Source organism: Scyliorhinus canicula, chromosome 1, assembly GCF_902713615.1.
Source record: "Scyliorhinus canicula chromosome 1, sScyCan1.1, whole genome shotgun sequence".
Taxonomy (NCBI): domain Eukaryota; kingdom Metazoa; phylum Chordata; class Chondrichthyes; order Carcharhiniformes; family Scyliorhinidae; genus Scyliorhinus; species Scyliorhinus canicula.
In genome coordinates this window covers 225,904,992-225,919,582 of record NC_052146.1, presented here as the reverse complement: position 1 = coordinate 225,919,582, position 14,591 = coordinate 225,904,992, and the positions used below count along the sequence as shown (strand labels likewise).

Genomic DNA, 14,591 nt, shown 5'->3' with positions numbered 1-14,591 from the left:
AATGGAGTAGCAGGGTAGCATGGTGGTTAGCATAAATGCTTCATAGCTCCAGGGTCCCAGATTCGATTCCCGGCTGGGTCACTGTCTGTGTGGAGTCGGCACGTCCTCCCCGTGTGTGCATGGGTTTCCTCCGGGTGCTCCGGTTTCCTCCCACAGTCCAAAGATGTGCGGGTTAGGTGGATTGGCCATGCTAAATTGACCGTAGTGTCCTAAAAAGTAAGGTTAAGGGGGGGGTTGTTGGGTTACGGGTATAGAGTGGATACGTGGGTTTGAGTAGGGTGATCATTGCTCGGCACAACATCGAGGGCCGAAGGCCCTGTTCTGTGCTGTACTGTTCTATGTCTATGTTCTAATGAACCATAGCCCTAGCCAGGTTGTTTAGCACAGTTACAACACTGGCAGCTGACTGACAATGTGGATACTTTAAAGGGTCTAGACGGTTTGCACCTTTATAGAACTGCAGTAAAATGGGGTTTCTTTAAGGAAGTAAAAAGGTATGAATGAATGGCTTTCCAAAAAAGCTTCATCACTCATATTGTTACTATAGGGTTCATTGGTCCTATACAGCATGTATTTTCAGTGTATGAGCATGAAGCGCCATAGCTTGGGAGAGAGGGTATGAGGGGCATGGGTTAAGGGGTGCAGGAGGAATTAGGTGATATGAGTTAGCATGGAAGGGGCATGGGGAGGTGTGAAGAATGAGTGCTAGAGAGCTATTCTTTGTTTTGCTATCATTATTACAACTTGGATGAAGTCCTAGAGCCTTTAAAGATCATGCCTCAGCACTCCACAGCCCCTGTGCCCAACTCCTGTTATCACCCTACATACATCAGAATAAAGATCCCATCTTTATTGTCACTGCTCACCAACCTGTTCCAGGATCTGTTTGAAGCCTACAGCCAATAGAGTGAGGCGGGGTGGGGGGAAGGGGGGCACCGTAGAAGGGCCACTAAAGCGGCAATAAATAAGGAGATGGAAGAAAAGGGGGGGAAAGGGAGGGGTGGACGGAAACATTTGGGGCAGACATGGGGGGCCGAGAACAAGGCCGCAGAGGAAGGACACGATGGCAGGGTCAAAAGGTCCCAGGTCTAAACAAGCACAGGCCAAATTAACCCTGTATGGGGAGGGGTTAATAATAATCATAAACTTTATTAGTGTCACAAGTAGGCTTACATTAACACTGCAATGAAGTTACTGTGAAAATTCCCTAGTCGCCACACTCCAGCTCTTGTTCAGGTACACCGAGGGAGAATTCAGAATGACCAATTCACCGAACAAGCACGTCTTTCGGGACTTGTGGGAGGAAACCAGAGCACCCGGGGGAAACCCTCTCATACATGGGAAGAATGTGCAGAGTCCACACAGACAGTGACCCAAGCCGGGAATCGAACCCGGGTCCCTGGCGCTGTTAAGCAACAATGCTAACCACTGTGTTACCAGGGGTTCCACCCCTCGCGCCCCCAGATAGAAAAATGTAAAGAAAACAGGCGAATGAGCTGAGCCAGTGTACACCCAAAGGGGAGGACAGGGACGAAGGTGAGTTTCCCCATATGTAACTCCTTGTCCTGTCTTGTCTATTCTTTTTGTAGGGGCCAACACATGTAAATAATTAAAACCTTGAAAATATGTAATATAACACATGACGCCAATGAAACACTTAAATAGTTAAGGAGGGGGTTTATTCAATATTGGGGTGGGGTGGGGTGGGTACCCCTGCCATGATATGTAAATGATAGCCTTTTTGTGAACTTTGTAAAAAATTGCTAAAATTTCAATAAAAATATTTAAAGAAAATCTTTGTTGTCACTATCTCTCTTAAAGCAGGTGGGCCGAGCTAGGAAATTTCTCAAATCCTGCTATGCACCTCGCGGATTAAAATTAAGGTCATTGGGGAGCCTGCGTTTTTCATCAGTAAGAACATTGACGCATGTAGAAAATTCAGCATGAATCAGAAGACGCGATTCTTGCTGGCGAGATCATGGGTGCAATTCAGTGACCCGGAGCAGATCCGGGTGCAACGTGTGAATCGATGAGAGCTCTGAATCAGGCAATGCGCCAAGCACCTGGCTGATCCCGCATCACCCAACTCGCTCCACCCGGCACGATCTGGATCTCGCTCGGTGATTATGGCCTTTTTGTGAATTTTGTAAAACAAATGCACAAATTTCAATTAAAATATTTAAAGAAAATCTTTGTTGTCACTATCAGATCACCAGATCTCCATATTTAAGTGAGCCATTAGGCTCATTTTAACACCGGATGCCAGATTCACCCAGCACCCAGGAGTTAATAGCCATGTCTGTGAGACTTCACCAGGCACTGTTTATTACTGGCTTATGCAAATGTAGACCAGGCATTATGGCATCTTCGGGGGTCTCATTGGCTGTTAGAGACCCCCGGGTGGTCATGGTAGGGTGTTAACCTGGCACTCCCTTTGTTATTCTGGCACCTCGGCACTGCCACCCTGGCACCATGGCACTGCCACCATGGCACTGTCAGGGTGCCCAGATGGCATTTCAACGGTGACAGGGGCACTTCCATGGTGACAGTCTGACAATGCCAGGGTGTCCCGATGTTAGGTTGGCACTGCCAGGATTCAGGCCCCATGCACCTTTCTCATTGGAGGAGGGAAGGGGAAGATTCCCAGGGTCCTCAACAAAGTTAGGGGGGTGAAGGGGGTGGAGGGGGGCGATTGGTGCTGCCGTTGAAAATGGCACCCTGACCTCTGAGGAACTGTTCCTGCTAAATCTCTGAGCATGGCCTCAGTGGGGAGAAACTTCCCGAGACCAAAACAAACTGACAAAGGACCGTTGAAAAGTGGAGAATTTCTCGGCACTGCAGCCACTGAGAAACACCGTGTCAGACACACGCAAAAGTGGAAAATGAATCATATGGAAATTCAAAGCCCTGTGGCTTGCTATAGAGACCAGGCTGTCAGGGATTAGTGTATGAGCGGCTGGTTGTTCACGTTGGAAGGTTCATTTAATCAGCAGCCCATGAGAGATGGGTAAATGAGGGTGTAGTTGGCATTTTAATTGCAGTCTTCATACAAATCAGGTGTTCCTTGCCTGCCGCAAAGGGAAACCAGTTGCCTAATCAGCACCCTTTACCCTTCGATGAGGAGTCAGTTGTGCCAATTTAGTCAGCATTGCACTGCATGAGCGTGCCACTGATTGGCACCTAATCTTTACCCCTATGAAAGTCTAGCCGCCAAGCGTTGAACTCCAAGGTTCATACTCATAATGGTGGCGATGTCTTTTTCGTCCATGAGGTTAGATTACAAGTCCATTGAATACACTCACCTCCCCTAACTCTTCACCCACTGCCTCCCAGGTGGAGTTGGTGTCCTTGCTTGATGGATGCCTGCGAGATCGCGGGTAGAGGATGTCACACCTCTGTTCAGCACTGCCCAGAGGTTTAACATAGAACATAGAACATAGAACGATACAGCACAGTACAGGCCCTTCGGCCCACGATGTTGCACCGACATGGGAAGTCAAAAACTAAAGGCCATCTAACCTACACTATGCCATTATCATCCATATGCTTATCCAATAAAATTTTAAATGCCCTCAATGTTGGCGAGTTCACTACTGTTGCAGGTAGGGCATTCCACGGCCTCACCACTCTTTGCGTAAAAAACCTACCTCTGACGTCTGTCCTATATCTATTACCCCTCAATTTAAGGCTATGTCCCCTCGTGCTAGCCACCTCCATCTGCGGGAGAAGGCTCTCACTGTCCACCCTATCTAACCTTCTGATCATTTTGTATGCCTCTATTAAGTCACCTCTTAACCTTCTTCTCTCTAACGAAAACAACCTCAAGTCCATCAGCCTTTCCTCATAAGATTTTCCCTCCATACCAGGCAACATCCTGGTAAATCTCCTCTGCACCCGTTCCAAAGCTTCCACGTCCTTCCTATAATGAGGCGACCAGAACTGTACGCAATACTCCAAATGCGGCCGTACCAGAGTTTTGTACAACTGCAACATGACCTCATGGCTCCGGAACTCAATCCCTCTACCAATAAAGGCCAATACACCATAGGCCTTCTTCACAACGCTATCAACCTGGGTGGCAACTTTCAGGGATCTATGTACATGGACACCGAGATCCCTCTGCTCATCCACACTGCTAAGAATTTTACCATTAGCCAAATATTCCGCATTCCTGTTATTCTTTCCAAAGTGAATCACCTCACACTTCTCTACATTAAACTCCATTTGCCACCTCTCAGCCCAGCTCTGCAGCTTATCTATGTCCCTCTGTAACCTGCAACATCCTTCCACACTGTCTACAACTCCACCAACTTTAGTGTCGTCTGCAAATTTACTCACCCAACCTTCTGTGCCCTCCTCTAGGTCATTTATAAAAATGACAAACAGCAACGGCCCCAGAACAGATCCTTGTGGTACGCCACTCGTAACTGAACTCCATTCTGAACATTTGCCATCAACCACCACCCTCTGTCTTCTTTCAACTAGCCAATTTCTGATCCACATCTCTAAATCACCCTCAATCCCCAGCCTCCGTATTTTCTGCAATAGACGACCGTGGGGAACCTTATCAAACGCTTTACTGAAATCCATATACACCACATCAACTGCTCTACCCTCGTCTACCTGTTCAGTCACCTTCTCAAAGAACTCGATAAGGTTTGTGAGGCATGACCTACCCTTCACAAAACCATGCTGACTATCCCTAATCATATTATTCCTATCTAGATGATTATATATCGTATCTCTTATAATCCTCTCCAAGACTTTACCCACAACAGACGTGAGGCTCACCGGCCTATGGTTACCGGGGTTATCTCTACTCCCCTTCTTGAACAAAGGGACCACATTTGCTATCCTCCAGTCCTCTGGCACTATTCCTGTAGCCAATGATGACATAAAAATCAAAGCCAAAGGCTCAGCAATCTCTTCCCTGGCTTCCCAGAGAATCCTAGGATAAATCCCATCAGGCCCCGGGGACTTATCTATTTTCACCTTGTCCAGAATTGCCAACACTTCTTCCCTACGCACCTCAATGCCATCTATTTTAATAGCCTAGGTCTCAGCATTGTCCTCCGCAACATTATCTTTTTCCTGAGTGAATACTGACGAAAAGTATTCATTTAGTATCTCGCTTTTCTCCTCAGCCTCCACACACAACTTCCCACCACTGTCCTTGACTGGCCCTACTCTTACCCTAGTCATTCTTTTATTCCTGACATATCTATAGAAAGCTTTTGGATTTTCCTTGATTCTACCTGCCAAAGACTTCTCATGTCCCCTCCTTGCTCGTCTTAGCTCTCTCTTTAGATCCTTCCTCGCTTCCTTGTAACTATCAAGCGCCCCAACTGAAACTTCACGCCTCATCTTCACGTAGGCCTCCTTCTTCCTCTTAACAAGAGATTCCACTTCTTTGGTAAACCACGGTTCCCTCGCTCGACCCCTTCCTCCCTGCCTGACTGGTACGTACTTATCAAGAACATGCAATAGCTGTTCCTTGAACAAGCTCCACATATCCAGTGTGCCCAACCCTTGCAGCCTATTTCTCCAACCTACACATTCTAAGTCATGTCTAATGGCATCATAATTGCCCTTCCCCCAGCTATAACTCTTGCCCTGCGGGGTATACTTATCCCTTTCCATCACTAACGTAAAGGTCACCGAATTGTGGTCACTGTTTCCAAAGTGCTCACCTATCTCCAGATCTAACACCTGGCCTGGTTCATTACCCAAAACCAAATCCAATGTGGCCTCGCCTCTTGTTGGCCTGTCAACATATTGTGTCAGGAAACCCTCCTGCAAACATTGTACAAAGAACGACCCATCTAATGTACTCGAACTATATCTTTTCCAGTCAATATTTGGAAAGTTAAAGTCTCCCATAACAACTACCCTGTTATTTTCGCTCTTTTCCAGAGTCATCTTCGCCATCCTTTCCTCTACATCCCTAGAACTATTAGGTGGCCTATAGAAAACTCCCACAGGGTGACCTCTCCTTTCCTGTTTCTAACCTCTGCCCATACTACATCGGAAGAAGAGTCCCCATCTAGCATCCTTTCCGCCACCGTAATACTGTCCTTGACTAGAGCGCCACACCTCCCCCTCTTTTGCCCCCTTCTCTGAGCTTACTAAAACACCTAAACCCCGGAACCTGCAACAACCATTCCTGTCCCTGCTCTATCCATATCTCTGAAATGGCCACAACATCGAAGTCCCAGGTACCAACCCATGCTGCCAGTTCCCCTACCTTATTTCGTATACTCCTGGCATTGAAGTAGACACACTTCAAACCACCTACCTGAACACTGGCACCCTCCTGCAAAGTCAAATCTGTGCTCCTGACCTCTATACTCTCAATCTCCCGTACCCCAAAACTACAATCCAGGTTCCCATGCCCCTGCTGAATTAGTTTAAAGGTTTGGTGAGGGCTCCCTCCGTGAATCATGGCGTAGTCTTGCTGGCAGCCATCCCCTTGTCTGGATTTGAAACAAGTGCTGGGGAGGCTTTTAAAAGGAGCACCTCACTGATTGCAGAGATTATTCCAGGGCGAGCGTATCAGAGGCAAGTCACCATGAGCGTGGTGTTAATCATGAGGGAATAATACTCCGACTGCGAGTGGATGCATCATGAATCTATGAGAGACTATTTTATTTCAGTACAAATTGTTCCTTTGAAGAACATAGTCATATTGTACACAGTCTGTTTGAAAATCTCATTACACTCTATCCTTCTCGATGACAGAAATTAAGTAGAGAAATTTGGATTGTACCCAAAATGACTTCAACCTTTGCATTGCTAAAGAAGACTTTCAGTTCCTCCATTGTACAATGAATGACTCTCTGTGAAGAACAAAGCAATGCTTACCTCGAGTATGACCAATTTCACAATTCAAATATTCACAAACTTTATTTTCTGTGTTCGATCATTACTTAATGCTGGGCATATTACATCACCGCAGTAGCAAATTTCAATATTGTAATTGACTTACTTATCGGCCAAAACGATTGTCTGAACGATAAATACTGCAGGCTCCCAATGACAATCAAACCCCGAACCCTGTAAAAATGCTCCTTTGCCTTGTAATAAGTTAATCTTCCTTTGTTCTTCCTTCAGCATTTTCTCTTTTTTCACAAAGGCACTAAACCTTGCTGGGACCCAGCACCGGGGATCTGGCAGCCTCTTGTTCCTTGACCAAGTTGCCATTCTCCATATGCATGGCTAGACAATGATCATCAGGTTATTTGACCTGAGGGGCATCACAATCAAACCCTGGCTAGACAGTGCCTAATGATCATTTTCTACCCGCTGCCACTTGATAGAGGATGGAAACCAGATGCTTTATCAATGTTTCCTTTCCATTCCTTTGGATATTAATGCCAAATATAATACTGCTGCCCCACCTGAAGTGAGCTAATTCAGAATGGCAATCTCAACCCTGTCGCCCATCCTCACTAACATCTGGGGGTTAGTGCCTACATTGGGAGAGTGGTCTTGCAGACTAGTCAAGCAACAGCTTGACATAGTCATTCTCATGGAATCTTACCTTACAGACAAAATGTCCCAGGTATCACCATTCCTGGGTATGTCCTGTCTCACCAGCAGGACAGACATAGCAGAGGTGGTGGCACAGTCGGGAGTGAGTTGCCCTGGGAGTCCTCAACATCTCTGAACCCCATGAAATCGTGGCATCAGGTCAGATATCAACAAAGGAAACTCCTGCTGATAACCACGTACCATCCACCATCAGACGATGGATCAGTACTGCTCCATGTTAAACATCACTTGGAGGAAGCACTGAGGGTAGAAAGGGCACAGAATGTACTCTTGGGAGGGGATTTCACTGACTGAACTGACCAAATTCTAAGGGGCATAGCTGCTAGACTGGGTCTAAGAAAACATCTTGACCTCATCCTCACCTATCTGCCTGCCATAGATACATCTGTCCAAGACAGTATTAGTAGGAGTGACCACCGCACCGTCCTTGTGTAGAAGATGTTCCATCCTCACATTGAGGTACCATCCACTGTGTCATGTGGCACTACCACAGTGCTAAATGGGATAGACTGCAAACAGAACCAGCAACTCAAGACTGGGCATCCATGAAGTGCTGTGGGCAGAATTGTATTCAAACGCGATCTGCTACCTCATGACACTCCCACTCTATCATTACCACCAAGCCAGGGGGTCAACCCTGGTTCAATGAAGAGGGCAGGAAAGTATGCCAGGAGTAACACCAGGCAGACAGAAAAATGAGGTGTCAACCTGGTGAAGCTACAACACAGGACTATTTGCATGCTAAACAGCATAAGCTGCAAGTGATAGACAGAGCTTAGTGATCCCACAACTAGCGGATCCGATCTAAGCTCTGCAACCCTATCACTTCCAGTCGTGAATAGTGGTGGACAATTTGACAACTCACTGGAGGAGGAGGCTCTACAAATATCCCCATCCTCAATGATGGAGGAGCCCAGCACATCTGTGCAAATGATAAGGTTGAATCAGAAGTGTCAAATGGATGATCCAACTCAGTTTCCTCCGGAGGTCCCCAGCATCACAGATGTCGCTCTTCAACCAATATGATTCACTCCAAGTGATATCAAGAAATGGCAGAACACAATGGATACTGAAAGGCTGTGCGTCCTGACAATATTCCAAAGGTGGTTCTGAAGACTTGGCACTCCAGAATATGCCATGCACCTAGCCAAACTGTTCCGCTACACATACAAAACTGGCATCTAATCGGCAATGTGGAGGATTGATTTGTTGCTGCTGATTAGTGTGATGATTTTAGTGTCATTCATTTCCTCTGGAATGGAGCCCACCTACTCGCAGAGGAGAAGGTTATAAAGGTGTGGCATTAGATGGGACTTTCTGTTTTCAAACAGTTCATCTGGGATTCTGTCTTTGGGGGTGCCCTTCTGTTCACTACGTGGTCTAGGGTAGCAGGGTGGATCAGTGGTTAGCACTGCTGTCTTACAGCGCCAGAGAGCTGAGTTCAATTCTGGCCGTGGGTCACTGTCTGTGTGTTTATATGTTCTCCCTGTGCTGTACAGGTTACCGCCGGGTGCTCCAGTTTCCTCCCACAATCCCACATTGCAGGTTAGGTGGATTGGTCATGCTAAATTGCCCCTAAGTGTCCAGGGATGTGCAGGTTTGGTTTATGCGGTTACACAGATAGGGTGGGGTGGGCGAGGGAGTGGATGGATTCAGTCTGGAAATAAGAGGCAGTGGTGCAACCTTTCCATCAGCTTTGTGCCTGTTTTGGGTAGTTAGTGCCCATCGATACAAGGGGGAATCCAGTGATGCCAGCACCTGCATCAAAAGCTTTGCTCTCTGATGCTTCTGAGTATTACTAATCTGGTCACTTCCAGTGGCGGCCATGGAGGAGTAGGTCGCACATTCGATAGCTCCCGCCTGAATCGGACTTTCGGATCTTTTTTCCCGGATTTTTGTGGACTTTATGAAATAAATCGGTGGAGTTAGCATCAGTAAGGAGGATCCCCCCCCCTCAGTGTATGGATAGTTGGACCAGAAGTAGCCGTGTGAAACAAATCAGTCCCAACAGAGGGAAGCAAGGGGAGCTGGCATAGCGGCGAAGCTAGGCAGACGGCAAGGACCAGGGAGCGGCGGCTCACTGGCCAAAGGAGCAACAGATGGAGCTTTTCAAAAGTTGCTTTGCCGAGCTAAAAAAGGATACACTTGACCCGATGAAATCATCGATCGACCAAATGGTCGCGACTCAGGCAGCCCAGGGGAAAGCGATCCAGGAGATCGAATTAAAACTCTCCAACCAAGAGGACGAGGTAACTGTGCTGGAGCATAAGGTGGAGGTGCTGGAGGACCGCCACAAGCAGATGCAGGAGACGCTAGAGGAGCTGGAGAACAGAACCAGGAGGCAGAATTTAAGACTCGTTGGCCTTCCCGAAGGTATCTAGGGATCAGATGCGGGAGTCGTTGATGGGACTCTCCCTCGACCCCAGGAGCTGGATGGAGCCCACAGCGCCCTAGCAAGGAAACCCAAGGCAAATGACCCGCCAAGGGCCATGGTGGTCCGTTTCCACCGATTGTCAGACAAGGAGCACGTCCTGTGATGGGCCAAGAAGGAACGGAGCAGCAAGTGGGAGAATAATGAGGTGCGCATTTATCAGGACCTGGGTGCGGAGCTGGACAAGAGACCTGTGGGGTTCAACCGGGCAATGGCGACCTTCTTTTAGAAGCGGGTGATGGGGTGTTATACCCTGCGAGACTGTGGGTAATGGACAAAGACCGACACTATTATTTTGAGTCGCCAGATGATGTTTGGACATTTATTAAGGAGAAGAAGTTGGACCCGAGCGAAGAGACACTTAATGCTTCGAAGGTGGGGGGAGTCAATGTTTGTTTTTGTGTTCTGTTTTAAATAAGATTGTGGTTAGCCATGGGCGAGAGAGCGGTTTGGGGGGACGGTTGGAGGGCGCTTTGTTCAGAAGGTGGCTGATACCGGGGGGGGGGGGGGGGGGCAGATGCTAGCACTACCCTTCGGGGGACTGAGTTCTGTTTTAAGTGAGTGTGTCTGTTTGGCTTTATGGTTATGCTAATGGTTTTTGGAGACCTGATGTTTACTTACTGGGGAATGTGATCTTGTAAATAGGTTTTTCATGTGGGGAGGGGGGCCCGAACAATAGGGCAATAGTCTGACCGGCACCAGGGACGGGGGATATCGGGGTCAGCATGGATCAGCTGACTCTCGGGAATGTGGTGGGGGGTGATGTAGTGTTCAGTTGGTGTTTGATTTGGAAGATTAGGTTTTTGGTGTTAGGCGGGGAGGGGGTGGGGGTGTGGGGGGGGGGGGGAATGGCTGCTCTGTGCGGGCAAGGGAGAAATTTTCTTCATGGAATGAAAGGAGGGTTGGGGGCAGCTGCGGCTTGAGGGGGTGCGCGGGGAAGCGGGGGGCATGGGCTCGGGGCTGGCCAAAAATGGGCGATGGCTAGTTGGCGGGGGGGAGAATGTGGATGCTCCGCTTCTTGGGGTTGGTAGGCCCACCTGCACCTGCCCACCCACCACTCCCACCTCTAACCCTGAACCTGCTCAACCCCCCACCCACCACACTCACCACTTCCAACCCCTTACCTCCCACCACCATCCACCATGTCCGTACTCCACACATTGGGATACTTTGTATTGAGGCACGTCCGGCAAGTCAAGAAATTTCCCAACTCTAGTTACCCACCTTGGTTGTTAGAATTTCATCCATACATATCGAACCCAGTGAACAAAAGTAACTATCGTTCAATCTCGGGCAAGTTCATCCTCTGTTCAAAATGCCAAAATGCTTTCAGGACACAGATTCTGTCCCATATTTGAACTGCAATGGAGGATTATTTACAGATCAACTGCATTAATTTGGGGCTGTGCGGAATTAACGGGCTGAAAGCATTTAACTCTTCATTCTATCTTGAACCAGATTTCTGTGAGCCCTTAATCCCATGGTGACCTCTATAAAGAAATTATTAATATTTTGCCATTTCAAGAGCATTTTCATTTATCAAAGCCTACAGTACCGGGTCATGCGGCTCCCATGCACAGAACTCTAAAACCTGTGTACCTTTTTAATTGCAAAGTATCTTCTTGTGCTGAGTGAAGCAGAGAGCTCGTGCTACTTTAAACAAGAGTTTAAAAAGCACCTGCTTAGAGCAAACAGCAGCATTTACATCAAATCTCTTGTTGTCACTCTCAGATTCGACTATTCCAATAGCTGGACTCCCTCTCAATCTCTGTAAATTTGGTGCCTCCAAACCTCAGTCTGTATCCTATATCACACTATTAATCTTCCCTCTGACCTACATTGGCACCTGGTCCCCCAATGCCTCACATATAATATTTTCACTACTCTCTTTAAATCCCTCTCCGCTCTCGCCTCTCCTGATGGCCATAACCCTCTCCAAATCGCCAACCTCACCCTCCAAACTCTCTGTGAACTCTGGCTGTGGTCTCCTGTGCCGTCCCTTCATCAGCATGACTTAATTTTCCCACGGCCCATCTTCTGGAATTCTTGTCCTGAGCCCCTCTGCTTCTTCACTTCCTTCTGATCTTTTACCACTCTATCTCTTAAAATCCACCTCTCTATCTCTCTATCCACCTCTTTGGCCACCCCTCTAATGTCTCCTTCTTTGGCATGACATTGTTTTTTTGACTGTGCTGCTTTGAAGTACCCTGGGATACTGATCTACTAAAGGATTTTCTGAAACGTGAGCTGTTTTGTTCATGGTATGGGGCCACACCTACAACAAGCAACACGGTGATGCCTTGACTCTTTACCTGTCACTATTGCGGCTGTTCAAAAGTAACCATTTCTTTTTATATTACTTTAGGTAATGTATAAATACTCTTTGAACCAGCCGAATTGATGAAATAAACAATAGTCTTCTTTTAAAGATGAACTAATTTAATGAGTAATATAAATAATATTCTGTGAGTTCTTTGTACTTAATACTCAACTAGTAAAATAAATAAAATACAGGAAATGTAACTAACTAACTATACAATGCAATAATGAAATAACTTATAACTTCTCTCTCTAGCTATTCTATGTCTTATTTGTTCACTCTCCTGAAGCACACTCTCAGAAAGAGCTGGAAAGTCTTGCTTATACCATCTGATAGTGAGACATCTAGTGTTGAATTGACTGTATTACATTTACATACGTTGATCATGTCTATTAATATACAGAGATCACTAGTTACAATGTCAAATCAGGTCTAACAGTGCAGATGTTGCATTGCAATGATCAGCGAGTGTTCGTCCCACTGATGCCTACAACAAAGAAACAAATTGTTTTTATTGTCAGTATTGATACTTTTGAAACTATTTTATCTGAACACACTGAGTCGGGTGCGACAAGGCCATTAGATTCTGCCCGCTGTGTAATTTGGTGGGGAACTTGGAGATGGTGGTGTTCTCATGCACCTGTTGCCCTTGTCATTGCCCTTGTCCTTCTAGGTGGTGGAGGTTGAGAGTTTGAGAACTGCTGCCAAAAAAGCCGTGATCAGTCCCTGCAGTGTATCTTGTCTATGGTATAAAGCGCAGCCATAATCTGGAAGTGGCGGATTGAGTAAATGTTTAAGTTGGTGGATAGGAGACGCAATTCAATGGAACCATTTAAAAAAAAAAAAATTTAAAGTGCCCAATTCTTTCTTTTTCCAATTCAGGGGCAATTTAGCGTGGCCAATCCACCTACCCTGCACATCTTTGGATTATGGGGGTGAGACTCACGCAGACACGGGGAGAATGTGCAAACTCCACACGGTCAGCGACCTGGGGCCTAGATCGAACCAAGGTCCTCAGTGCCGTGAGGCAGCAGTGCTAACCAATGTGCCACCGTGTCGGCCTTAATGGATCCATTTCTAAGTGCCATTTTGGGCGCATTTAGCGGAGTGTTTCTCAACAGCAGTTTTGCCTGTATCGTGAAATAGAGCGCCCAGGAGTTTCTCGCCATTACTGGCTGTCTCGCTGTCTGATTAGCCTGACCAGGGCCTCAGCTTCTAACAAGGGAGAGCTGCTTTTAAACACTCCCTCAGCATTCACTCTTAGTCAACACACAAGCCATGGCCGTGCACGGCAAGCTTTGCGAGCCCTGTTGTCATCCCATGGCAGAGGTCCTCAGTGGAGGTCCCTCTTCGGAGAAGCTCTCCCCCTTAAGATCAGGGACCTGCAGCAGAGGGTGTTGCATGCAGCCGTCCCATATAACTGGAGGTTGCATCAGTTCACAAACTCCCAAGATGCCTGCCCTTTGTGCGGCCTTGTGGAGTCCGTGGACCATGCTTAAATATGTTGCTGGAACCTGCACCCCATTTTCAGTTATTTAAAAAAACTATTGTTAATTTTGTTTTCCCTTCAGCCCCATGCTCCTGATCTATGGACACCTGGTGCAGAGAGGGACAGGGTAGGAGGAGGCTCTCCTTGTGAACCTGCTCCTGGACCTGGCCAAACTCGCCATCAACAGGTATGGGCAGCAGACGACAGAGGGGGTTGTCCGACCCAATAGTCTGCCCCTCTACCATGGCTACATTCATGGCCGGATGTCATGGAGTGGGAGAATACAGTGTCCACCAGTACTGTCAAGGCCCTCCATGCCAGCTGAGCACCACAGGGACTGAGGGGCCTTATCTACCCATTGAATCACATTTTGGTTTGATGTTTTAAGTTTCAAATGTGATTTATTTGTGTTTAAGGCAGTATCCCTTTAAGGGCTGTCATTTTAAGGGGCTATCCATTTAATTTGTCCCTCAGTTTGTTTGATTTAGTTCCCTTGGTTATTTGATTCACACTAATACAGTAGAAGGTGTGCTGAGGAGATTGGTGGCCAGCTCCCTATGATTGCTGCCACTTTGGGATTTTCTATCAGATGTTACCACAGCTGTTGACCGCGGTCTTTCCAAATAATGACTGAGGTAGACAAATCCTGTGATAATGAAAAAATGGTTTCATACATAAATTTTCTGTCAATATCACAGTACAATGCTGGGTGGAAAGAATGTGTGTTACTTGTTTGCAATGTTGTTAATGGCAGATGGCAAGGGATTTACGTTCTAAGAGGCCACTTGATAGCAGGCCAA

At 47.0% G+C, this 14,591-nt stretch overlaps 1 protein-coding gene across 4 annotated transcripts in view; it reads right to left on the bottom strand.

Annotated features, from left to right (window-relative positions):
* Window positions 1–14,591, bottom strand: part of rps6ka2 (ribosomal protein S6 kinase, polypeptide 2) — a 498,908-nt gene that overhangs the window by 411,370 nt on the left and 72,947 nt on the right. The gene's annotated exons all lie outside the window — the stretch shown is intronic.